Source organism: Fukomys damarensis, unplaced genomic scaffold (assembly GCF_012274545.1).
Source record: "Fukomys damarensis isolate Sample0158 unplaced genomic scaffold, DMR_v1.0_HiC HiC_scaffold_33, whole genome shotgun sequence".
NCBI lineage: Eukaryota > Metazoa > Chordata > Mammalia > Rodentia > Bathyergidae > Fukomys > Fukomys damarensis.
This window is the reverse complement of record NW_022900945.1, coordinates 8,647,582-8,660,145: the sequence shown is the minus strand read 5'-3', so window position 1 is coordinate 8,660,145 and position 12,564 is coordinate 8,647,582. Positions and strand designations below refer to the sequence as shown.

The following is a 12,564-nucleotide window of genomic DNA, read 5'->3' as shown; positions in this document are numbered from 1 at the left end:
GGAGGGGGGAGGAGGAGGAGAGAGATGAGGTCAAGGGGTAGTTAAAGGAGAAAGAGGAGCATGGAGGGGAAGGAGAAAGAAAGGGAGAGGAAGAAGGTGAGTGAGAAGAATGAGGAAGAAAGGGAGAAGGAAAAGAGGAGGAGGAGAAAGGAGGATAAAAGGAAAAGGAGAAAGAAAGGAGTAGGAAGAGGGGAAGAGGAGTAAGAAGCTCTATGCTCCAGGTCACAGGTCTCCTCTTTTCTGTCTGAACACCTCTCAGAGCCACCTGAAGGTTGCTTTGCTGTGATATTCGACCCTGGTTTATTTTATTTTTACTGTGCACCACAACAGCTTCTAGCCATTATTTTCTTCCAAAGTAGTTTCACGTTTTGGTATTTGCTGCAACCGCACCCCATTCCTAGGTGGTAACTTTTGCCTCAGTCGGCTCTAGCTGTTCTAACATGGTTACCACGGACTCCAGTGGAATCAACATCAGAAATTTATTTGTCACCACTCTGGAGTTTGGGAAATGTCAGAGAAGGAAGACTGTGTGATGGTTCCGGTGAGGCCTTCCTCCTAATTTGCGGATGATCTCTTCAGCCTGTGTCAATGTGAGCAAGCCACCAGCAAGATGGGCGCCATGAAATGGATCGATCAGATTTGTCGTTTGAAAATCATTTCCGGTGCTCTGTCGATAACGGGGGGAGTGGGTAAGAGTGTAACTGTGGTGTGCAACGTTAGTGTTGCTTCATGTTCCAGTTTATCCCGGACCAAACTGGCAACAAGTTCTTGTTTTCATGGTGAGTGAACTTGTAGTTGAATCCCAGAATTTAGCCAAGAAATGTGCAGGATAAACCAAGTTCCAGTGTGAGTCCCTGGGTCAATTTATCTGTTTTATTTTTTTTTCTTTCTTTCTTTCTGAGAACTATGGAGACAATCATACCCTTCAAGTACATGACTCTAGAAGTATCAGAAAAAAATAACCCTTGATAGCAATTACCAGACAATGGCTGCAAATATTAGTAAACTAATATTTAATTATATATTTCTAAACCGTCTAGTTGTACCATGTTCAGTGTAATAAGGTTTCAGCCTCAAGAGGTAGCTAGCTTAATAATATCCTCTCTTCAATTTAATATTTCCATACTCATTCTTCCTGTACCTTCAAAACCATTTAAAATTGAATCTTTATCTCAAGGTCTACATCTTAGGGAACCCAAATTCACACACTTGGAACAAAGAGAGATGGGAAAAAAATTTTTTAGGGTGAATTGTAGGACTTGATCACTAGGCAGACAGATGAGAATAAGAGCTTTATTGCAACAAGTGCAGCCTGTTACTGTATTACGGCTATTAAGTATTTCATTTAGGAACCAATAGCTACCTCCTCTTGCAACCTAAGGGGATGTTCCTAAAATTGTAACCACAGAAGCCCCAGACATGATAAATAAGAAGCCAAGATGGAAGATTCGTATGACCTGGAAAGTCTTAAAGGATGCAGGGGTGACAGTCACATTTATACCCCTATTTAACTCACTACTCTGTCTTTTCAACACTGCCTGAATCGTGGTCTATGATATGTTCTACCACAAACTTAACTTGCAGCCTTCTTTTTAGTTGTTAGTCTGGGTATATTTAATGTACAATGATGGATCTCCAAAATAGATAATAATAGCCAGTGACAATTTATGACAGGAATTGATGAGAATATATTTTCCAGATCAATAGTTTCATAGCAAGCACCAGAAATATTGATTTGACAAATGTAGGGTTTTTTTTCTCAGTTCCTATTATAAGAATTTTAAGCAATTCACCTGAGACAATGGGATATAGTCCTGGGACAAATAGTATATAATGTTTATATTTCTTGTCATGAGAAAATTTCACTGAAAGTTTTATAGAACATTAAACCTATCCACTATACTAATAATGTTCTATTTTTTTGTGGAGAGGAAGAAATAGGAATAGGTAGTATTCTAGATGCCCTAGTGAGGTACACCTACATCAGATCATGGGATATAAACTTCAAAATAATCTGGTACCTGCCACATGGGTGAAATTTTTAGGGACCTGTCAGAGTGAAGGATTCCGGGATATCTCAAAGATAAAGATTTCATGATCTGTTTCATATTTTATCATTAAGGAAAAAAAGCAAATGCTCTGTGGGTTCCTTCGTGAATGAAGACAGCTCATTGAGAACAATGTTCCAAAATTTTGAATGGGAGCCAGATGAATAAAGGTCCCTATAGCCGTAGGCAAACAGACCTGATGCTTATGTGATAAGACTCAGTGATTCCACTTCACTGGAGGTATTTGTAGCAGAGAAGATTGATGTGTGTCATATTTCAGAAGCTCCAGCAAGAGAGCTGCAATGAAAATTCTAGGGTTCTCATGCAACAACCTATGGTCTCTATCATGGCTTCTTTCTGGATGTTCCTCAAAAGCCCCATGCAGTCACAGATGGGCCTCTTTCTGAGGTGTCTGAATCTAGGGTGTGTGATGCTGGGATTGAGGGTGTGTGATCCTAAAGCAGCCCACTGACCAGTTTGGAACCACCCTAATCCCAGTAGCCTGGAGATAATATAAGGGACAGAAAGAGGCTTATCTTGTTTCTCTTGCTTGCTTTGCTACCTTCTGCCCACCATGAACTGTTTCTCTTCTGTGAAGCCTGTCCACCTCGCCACCCTGCCTCAGAGCCAGCCATTGATGGACTGAAACCTCTATGAACTGTGAGCTAAATAACCCTTTTCTTCTTGAACTTTGGGTGTCAAGTATTTTGTCTCAGCAATGAGAGAAATGTAACTGAGACAGTCTGAAATAAGAATGTCTTGACAACTTGAAAAGCTGCTTTTAGCATGATCTTAGGCCAGGTGGAAACTGACCCTTGGAATCAAACTCCACTGCAGTCAGAGCTATTCTTCTCCAACTGGGCATTGTCAGATCTACCATCAAAAATCCATCATATGATGCAGAAAATATATCCATGAGAAAGTGGCAAAAAGACTTCAGGACACACGTGACTTACACAAACACGTAACCCCACTCATAATTGGCAGGTTAGACAAATGAATTCATCATAGCTAAAAATGCTGCCATGTTTATTACCAATGACTTTAAAATAGAGTAGGTGCAATTTTTCCTCAGTGGACATCATTTGGAGAGACCATGCATTTGGTGTGAAAGGAAAAACAGCTTCATATACGTAATGTGCGTTTTCTTGAGTAATGACAGATTATTATCTGGTTGGTTGGGGACCTGGAAAGAACATAACTGAATGACTAGAAGCAAAGATATCTGCAGCTTTAGAGATGAGATTTGTCATGAATTGTGAGAGTAGCTCAGCCCTGCAGCCATGTCCATTTCCTCCGCTGAGAAAACACAGTGTGCCAAAGAGCAAGGATTAACTAACCTGCACCCCCAGAGTTATCCTGCCCTTCTTATCAGGTGGTATCTTTCATGGCCTAACTCTGAGCAGAAGGAGGAAGGATATGCACCAGTGTAAGATTATTAGCTCTTCTTACCACTGTCCAGACAGTTAATGCCACTGAATGTTTGAATTTTCAGTAACAAAAATCAGCATTACATTCTAGATATGCAACAACTCCTAGAGTAAACCTTTCTTTCCTCCTTCCTTCCTTCATTCCTCCCTCCTTCCCTCTCTTTCTCTCTCTCTTTCCTTCTTTCCTTCCTTCCTTCCTCTTTCTTCCTGAATATCAATATCAGAAATCCACAAATTTCAAGAAGGAAGCATCCCTTTGGAATTTCCCTTAACCAATGACTTGCAGGGGTTGATCTATAAATACTTCGATTCCCTGCCCCTACAATTGCGATAATTTTGTGCAAGTGTTTTGTCCTTATTCTTCTTCTGGTCTTTAGTGCATCTTCTGACTAAAGTATTTTTCTGAATTTTTGTTTGATCATGAATCTGCTCTATAGATAACATTTAGAGGAAGCATGATTTTCACATATGTAAGTGATACATCCAATTTTTTTTAGGAAACACAAGAAACAACATTGTTTAATTATTTGTAAATACTGAAATATATGTAATTATATATACATATATCACATACACACATACATACATATTTATAGACATGCACATATACACTTGTGAGTGATATAGCATTGACTAGTTTAGACAGTAATTAAAATTTAAATTATGTCATCTAGAAAAAAGATTAAAAAGTTAGAAAAAGAAGATAATCTTGAATTGATTACTAGGAACTTTGACATTGCATATGTGTTGTATGGAGCTACAAAAATATTGAAAAATAATCAAAATGAGAGAAAAAACAAACTGTTAAAGAGAAAAGAAGTTTTAAGAAGTAATGATGATTCTTAAATGCTGCTGAGATATACAACAAATATCTCAGATGGAGGACATCTATTAATCTTTAGAAATACTGAAAATACTGGTAGTTATTAAAAGCACAGTCAGGGGAGGAAAGAAATTGAAATTCAATTTGAAAATAGTTGACAAGTAACTGATAACCCCAGAAATGGGGACCGTGAATATTAATAGCTTTTCCTTGAAGTTAATCTGTAAATGAGGAAAAAGACCTAAGGAAATAGTATCAAAGAGAGAGAGAGAGAGAGAGAGAGAGGGACTGGTAACGCTTCTCTTCTCTTTCCTCCAATGTATATATACCTGGACATATCTGTCTGTCAATATAATTTCTTTAAATTTCATTACAAGTGGCTACTACTCTCACTGTCATCTGTCTAGGCCTTTACAAAGGCCGTTTCATTTTTTATTTACCTCTATTTTTTGCCCCCAAATGGAGTGAGCCTTCATGTCTTGGTAACTTTAGACATATTTTCACGTTTCCCTCCTATCACCTTTAGACAAATGTCTCCTCGTAGGGCTCTTCATCCTCATCGCTTTCACGATCGGGGCTGCAGAGGGTGAATACTTAGCTACAAACATGATCATCAATCCAATAAAAGCTCTCAAGCATTCTCCAAATTATTGAAATGGCATTTAGTGACCCCCAAACCACTTTCTGTCTTCTCATCTTATTTTCTCCCAAAAAGCTAGAGAACTTTACACTTTTATTTTGTTTTTTGCTTATAACTATAACACTAACAACCCGTTTGATCACTCACACATTGTGATCCGAAATTTAGTAACCATCAACCTGATGAAGTTTGGAGCCCATTTTTAAAAACGAAACACTACAAAGTATAGAATTTAAAATTAATTATAAATTGTGATATTTATTGAGAAATAAAAATGTTACAAATTTTAAAAGTTGGCAAACACTATAAACATCACAATTTAAAAATATTTTTATTAATTGCTTGATATATATTTTATTTTACTACTTAAATATATAATCACTAATCATTTCTCTCTCTCTCTCTCTTTTTTTTTTTTTTTTTTTTTTTTTTTTTTTTTTTTTTTTTTTTTTTTGGCACCAAGGATCGAACTCAGGTCCTTCTGCTTGCGAGGCAGGCGCCAGAACCACTGAGCTAAATTCCCAGCCCCAGACTAATCATTTCTTAACGTTAAAATAATGTGATGTGATTTTCTTTAGGGAATTACAATGTAAATTCAATCTTTCCTCTGGTATGACTGGCAGGTTTTTTTATTATTAAAATTTGAGATACATAGTATGTACACCACATATTATTGGTGTATTTTTGTTTATAGTACTGCTGAAAGTTTGATCCTTCAAACAAAGGAGTTATGAAAAATTTAATTTTGTATGAATCTCATTAAAAGTAGAGGAAAAAGCTCAATTTTCCTTTTTATCATTGTATGTACTATAATAACAACCAGAGTCCTGTTAAGATATGAGATCTGTTTTAACTTCACTGAGGCAAACTCTTACCTTATGCCTGCCGTCTGCATGCTGGTTGATTTTTTAGGAAAAATTCCACAGATAATTTGTTCATTTGCTTGTTTGTTTCATACACTGGTTTTCCACATTCATGAGGCTTCTGTGGTCCTGGTGCTTCAGAAATGCCATAGCAGTACATCTCATGACACTGTGTTTTCACGTCACAAAGGCAGCTAAGAGACTTGCACATTCGGGGTAAGAAGATATTTTCCAGGAATATATTTATATCACTTTGATTATTGATAAATTTATACTGAAATGACTTTGAATCACACAATTCTACAATCACACATGCAATGAATGTCTTTCTCATTCCATTTGCCCATAGCCTATTCCAAGTACAAAAATATCAGTGTTCCCTCCAACCCTACGTGAAACAAGAATTGTGAGATAAAAAAGTCAGTACGAAGAGAAGCCTTCTCTGCAAAGTTTCATGTTACCCAATGACTTCGCCATACCCTGTCCACCCAAGATTTTGTGATATCAGGGTAAACAAAGAGCTTGGTGCTTAAAGTTAAACCCCATTCACTTCACACAATTGTATCTGTTGTGCAGTACACACGTGCTGTGCAAGCACAACTGTCTGTTCCCACCGCATGCAAATCACAGGCTGAGGTTGACTATGAAGATTTCATCTCAGTCCACTCTAATAGCAGTTAATTTCTACTACTGTACGACATCCCTTTGCCTTGCCTTTATCTCTTCTTTAAGCTCTTCTCTGTACTTTTTCCCCTCTATACAGTTAGGATATTGTTAGCACTGAAAATGCACATCTCCGCAGCCTGTGATCTTTTTGAGACCATGGCCTCTACGGAATTTATCACCACTACCCAAAGTGAACACAGCATTAAACGCCAGTTGTAACAGACATCCTGTGAAATATTTGCTGAACTTTAAAATCAACAAAAATATTAAATGTAAGCATGATGAAAACGAAGGATCAAAGAAATAATGGCAAAGATGAATAATAAATAAATGTATCTACCGTGATAATTAAGAAAACCCTGATTTGTCTCAACAAGAAAAAGTGCATAAACTGATTGAAATATAGAACAACACAGCAATTCCTTAGCTCCCAAGTTCACACCCAGAATTACTTGAGAGTGAAGAAAACAGCTGAGGTCTTTCTACACTAAACCTACCAGACAGACATAGGGTTAACATGTACTTATCCCTTTGGAAATGCTTACCCTTAAATATGGCTTGACTATCAAAACAGAAAATGACTCATTTTTCCCCTTGTCTCTGCCCAGGCCCTTGTGCTGTCCACCCTTTATATAGATATATACATAAGTACAATATACAGACTTACAGTACTGTCAGTTCACAAACGCAGTAACTGGTTTTGAACCACACAGACTATGTGCAAAATATTTAAGTAACTGCATACAATATGGAGATATTTTAATCACTTATTTTGGTTCAAAAACATTGATGAAGATGATTTTCTGTTACTTTAGCTCATTGATATTACGATGGAGATGTTTATTTTGATCTATATGCAGTCAGCAAGCTTTTTCTCTAAAGGACCAGATAATATTTTAGACTATGTGAATATGAAAGCAGCTTTAGGTAATATATAAATGAATGCAAATAGCTGTGTTCCAATAAAATTCTATTTGCAAAAGCAGGTGTAGGGCTGCAGATGGCCCACAGGTCATAGTTGCTGCCATGACTACACATTTAATTTGTATAAGGCCCTTTAGTCTGCACCATTTTTATGTATCTTAATTTACAGAATTGATTGTCAAAGCAAAAAATGTATATGTTAAGTTGTGTGTATTTGTGTTACCAAGAGCTATGTATTTTGCTGTCTAGAAAATACATGTATTTCTGTGGGGAAAAAAATTGTGAGTTCATACAGGTTATATTTTGCTACAGCAAAAACCTGCCCCAAAATATATTTCTCTTTTTAAAATATATCTCATCTTGGGTTGATTCACTACTGCTGTGTCTCATGTCAAAATCACTCTGTGACCCGGGTGAGGAAGGATCTGCTACACAGCACATCACTGCCCATAGTGACAGAGGGAAAGAGGCGCACCAGCTCTCAACTTCCTCCCCAATGTAACGTGTGTCTTCTATCTACATCTCACCAGTCAAAGCGAGTCTGAAGGCCATTTCAGAGGTCAAGGGGCATCATCCTCTCACATGAAGGGACAGGAACAGGAATTCTGGTAGAGTAACGAAATCTACCTTGCTAATGACTTCGCATTTTATCCATGTCAGATTTTCGACATGACCCTTGATTCCTCTTTCAAAAATATGTGTTTAGAAGCATTCAAGTACTTTTCGATGTAGAAAAAAAATCCATTAAGAAACCAATAAATTGATCTCTGCAAAAAGGTCAACGATATTTGAGAGGCAATTTAAAGCTTTCAAAGCACTTTCAAATAAACATCTCATTTATTCTTTGTGAAACTGTGAACTAATAAACTTTTATCTTACATTTACCTGTTTGTTGCATTAACCCATATTGGAACTATTTCCAAATAAAATTCATACACATGTAATATACAGGCATGGCTTTTCTCTTCTCAGTCTGCAATCCTTTGGATTAGATTGGAGTAGATTTGGTTCATTTTTAAAAATTCATTAAATCATCTGGATTTCCTCAGTTTCTTTTTACTTTTCCTATCATCTGCTATACCCACTTTTGCTCTTTTCAATAATCTATTTATAGATTTGCAAGCCCCACAGAGGGCTATTCCTGCTGCCCTCTTAATTTTCTTTAAGCAGATCATTACTATCTGATAATTATGCTGCTTGCTTATAGCAATGCTGAATTTCATTTCCTGAAGTCACTCTCTTCATATGCTTTGCAGAGGAAATTTGGATAAGTGTAATTATGGATTGTTAACCTTGAAGATACTCTAGAGTTCAAGGAAATCTTTCTCACAGAAGACAAAATGGGCTCAGAGAGGTAGAATTGCTTGCCAGAAATATCAAAAAGATATTCATAGCATATAATTCTGGCCTTGCATCTTCTGATACAGTTTTCTCTCCGTGTTCTCCTCTGACTTTACTTCATAAGTTAGCATGTCATTCTTAATCTTGAGCATTCATATATTTGGCTATTTTCTGTTTGCCTACAAGATCCACCGTATTCTGCCCCGGCTGCCTTCTGCATAAGGAGGTTGTCTATGACTGGGGCTTTGGCTTCTGGGCGGTTGGGGCAATGGAAATCACTTGCAGTGGTGGATACACTGAGTAGGCTGAGAGGCCTGTGTCTGTATCCCGCTAGTACCTAGCATGTTACACCATGCTTGATTCATAGCTGCTCTTTTCCAGTTGTTCATGAAAGAAAATCCGTCTCAGCTACAGTTACACATTTTTGGGATCTTCTAACTATTCCTTGTCTTTAACTTTTCAGGCCTAGAGTGATGATGAATTCTTGTATGCTTTGTCATACTTTTATAATCTTTACATCAAATTCATTCTTAGTAACAAGTTAGTCTTATTAACAACCTCCTTGGGACATTACTCATGTCCAATGTTTTATAAATAGTGTCTTCATTAATATCTTTTTTTATGAATTACTTTAATGGTATATTTAATGTATGCAGTGTAGTGGCATTCATCATTAGAAATTTACACCTTTACATCATCCATCTTGGTTCGTATTTTTCCCCATTCCCCTACCCCTCCTTTCAACCTCTCCACCCTTCCCTATCTACAAAGACTTTGCTTCCATTTTTACTTTTTCTCCTGTTAATTCCATTCCCATCTTTCTTTTCCCCTACCCCTACAATTTCCCCTTCCTTTTTTTCACCTTTTCTTCCTATTTCAAATTGTCTGTTATAACTTTTAGTCCTTATTACACTTTCAGTTCCCCACACTAGAGACACTATTCAGCATTTACACGTGTGCATCCTATTTATTTCACTTAAGACTATCACCTCAATGTGCATCCATTTAACCATAAATGTCTCTAGTTTCTCATTCTTTATGGCTGAGTAGTACTCCATTTTGTAAAAATGCCACATTTTCTTTAAACAGTCTCCTGTTGGTGGACAATTGGGCTGCTTCCAAGTTTTGTCTATCACAAATTGTGCTGCTATGAACATGGGTGCACATATATCATTGTGGTAGGATTCTTTTAATTCTTTGGGAAAGATAGCCAATAGGGGGATAGCAGGGTCAAATGGAACTGCCAATTCTAGTCTTATGAGGTATCTCCATACTGCTTTCCACAGTGGTTGCACCAGTCTACACTGCCACCAGCAGTGGAACAAGGTTCCTCTTTCCCCACAGTTCCACCAACATTTGTCACCGACTGATTTTTGAGAGATGCAAATGAAAACAACACTGAGATTCCATCTCACCTCATTAAAATCTTTTCATTTTCAGTTTTGAGTGTATATCTGTTTCCTAATAAGGTGTATTATTCTGGTATCAGCAAAGAAGCTATAATAAATTTTCTTCTGGTAATAGAAGGAATAGAATAGAATAGGACAATATAGAATAGAATAGAAGCCACTGGATGTCAGTCATCTTAGACAGGAGATAAAATGGTGGCATTTCTGAGTTCGTTTTGTGTTGACTTAGCTAAATAGTTGAGACTGTGTAATTTATGATGAAAATCAAAACACATTAGTTGGCTCATGGTTCTAGAAGCTGAGAAAGGAAAGAAGGGAATGGAATCAATATGAGAAAGGAAAGAAGGGAATGGAATCAATATGAGAAAGTGAAAAATAATGGAAACAAAGTCTTTGTCCATTGGGAGGGAGGGAGGGGTTGAAGGGAGGGCAGGGGATGGGGAAAAGATAAGAGATAAGATTGATTATGTAAAGGTACAAATTTTTAACAATGAATGTCATTACATTGTATACATTAAATGTACCAATAAAATTAATAAAAGTTAACAAAAATTCCCACAAGTGAATTCTGGCAGAAGCACTCCAAACCCAGCAGGGCTCTATGGAGCTCACCTACCTCGTGACAGGGGGCTGAGTATGGGCCCGGCAACTTCCCCACTCTCCACTCCTGGAAAGTCCTCCACCGGTCTTGTGTCAGCTAACACACAGATTGTTTTTCTGTGTAGATGCATAACATTATTCCTATCAGTAGAATTATTGAATAAAATAAAAGATTCCCAAATCTGACTTCCATGTAAAGCACACATAAATGTCAGTACAAATACACACTATGCATTTGTTGGGATTTACTTAAAAAGAGCAATGATTTATCATTTCCCTGAAATTCAACTTTAACTGGTATCCTGTTTTGCTTATTTATTTTCAAATCAGGCAACTGTAATATCACTGATCTATTATGAGAATAATTTTCACATTGTATTTAAGTGGTTCAGCCAATTTCACATAGGATTTCAACAGTTCAACCTCAGAAATTAGACAGCATTGATTTGAAGCTTAGCTCTTTTTTTTAAACTTATGAGCAGCTTACATTAGGACAGCGACTTAGACCCTGTATACATCACTTATTTCATCATTAAAATGAGGGGAACATGAGGCCTTCATTCAGAAGCTGTTTGCAGAATTTAATGTTAATAAAAGCAGAATGTTGAAGAGTTATTGACACATATTAAGTGTTCAATAAAAGTTAGCAATTTCTATTGTTTTTATTGTATCTCTTCTGTTTTACAAGTATAATAGCATTTAGTATATCCCTGCAGAGAATGCAATAGGTTATGTAAATAATATACACTTTCTATTACCTGAACTATTATATTTTGGCACAGACTAGCTCAATATACTGTAAGAACCTTACAGGTACTGTAATTCTATAAGAAAAAAATCTTGTATCTTATGTGGCACAAAATCAATACATAAAATTAATACAAGTAATTTGAACTGCAAGATGGCTTCACAGAGATGGTGAAATTTAAACTGAGCCTGAAAAAAGACTATAGTGTTGACCCACAAAGACGGTGGAGAAACTAAAAAAAAAAAAAAAATTTTTTTGAAAAGAAGCAGTAGCTGAATTCACTTTTTAAATTTTATTTATCTACTTTTTAACTGAAAGATAAAATTATCCATAGCAATGAGGTAGCATGTAATGATTCAATACATAGACACACTGGGTAATATTTAAATCAGATTAAACATATCTATATCCTCAGATATCATTTCTTTGTGGTGAAAACTTCTAAAACCTTTCTTCAGCTTTACTGAACTATATCTTGAAGCATTGTGATTCGTATTCACCAGCTGTGTAACCACACACAGGAACTCCTTGTGCCTGTTTGACTAGAGAAGCCATTGACTTTCTGACAAAAAAGAAAAACCAGTTAGCAGTCTATCTGAATTTCCTACAAATATATGTGAAGATGGAAAAGACAGAGACGTAAAATATGAGTCAAAGCCAATATGGGCAAACAATCTGTTAAAATATTTAGAAAAATGTGTTCAGCCACAGCACGCAAACTGACTAAAGAAGGTTAGGAGAAATCTCAAGCTTCTCTTCTTGTGACTTATTGTAGGACTCTTCGCTAAAGGCATTAATAATGTTTGAAAAGACAATAGTGAGCTCTTAGTGCATCTGTTCTACCCTTCTTATGGTGGGGAAAGTGGGGATGCAGTATTTATTTTGCTTTAGAGAGTGCCGTGCACCTCAAGGGCACTGTAATTTTGGTTTTGGATCTCCTACCCGCCAGACGCCGTCAGGTGGTTAGGCAGCATTTCCAGTGTCCTGAGACTGCTCACAAAGCTGAGGACTCATTAAAAGGGCTCAAGGGACTCATCATGTGCTGTACTCAGAGCTAAAATCTGTTGCACAG

General features: G+C 36.8%; 1 long non-coding RNA gene across 1 annotated transcript; it reads right to left on the bottom strand.

The window, feature by feature from the left end:
- Nucleotides 1–3,156: 3,156 nt before the first annotated feature.
- LOC104848922 lies at nt 3,157–12,552 on the bottom strand. Its single transcript, XR_776599.2, has 5 exons — nt 12,435–12,552; nt 10,761–10,861; nt 5,817–6,006; nt 4,742–4,878; nt 3,157–3,234 (listed from the first exon to the last, which is right to left on the bottom strand). It is a non-coding gene; the product is annotated as an uncharacterized LOC104848922 (long non-coding RNA).
- Nucleotides 12,553–12,564: the final 12 nt, after the last annotated feature.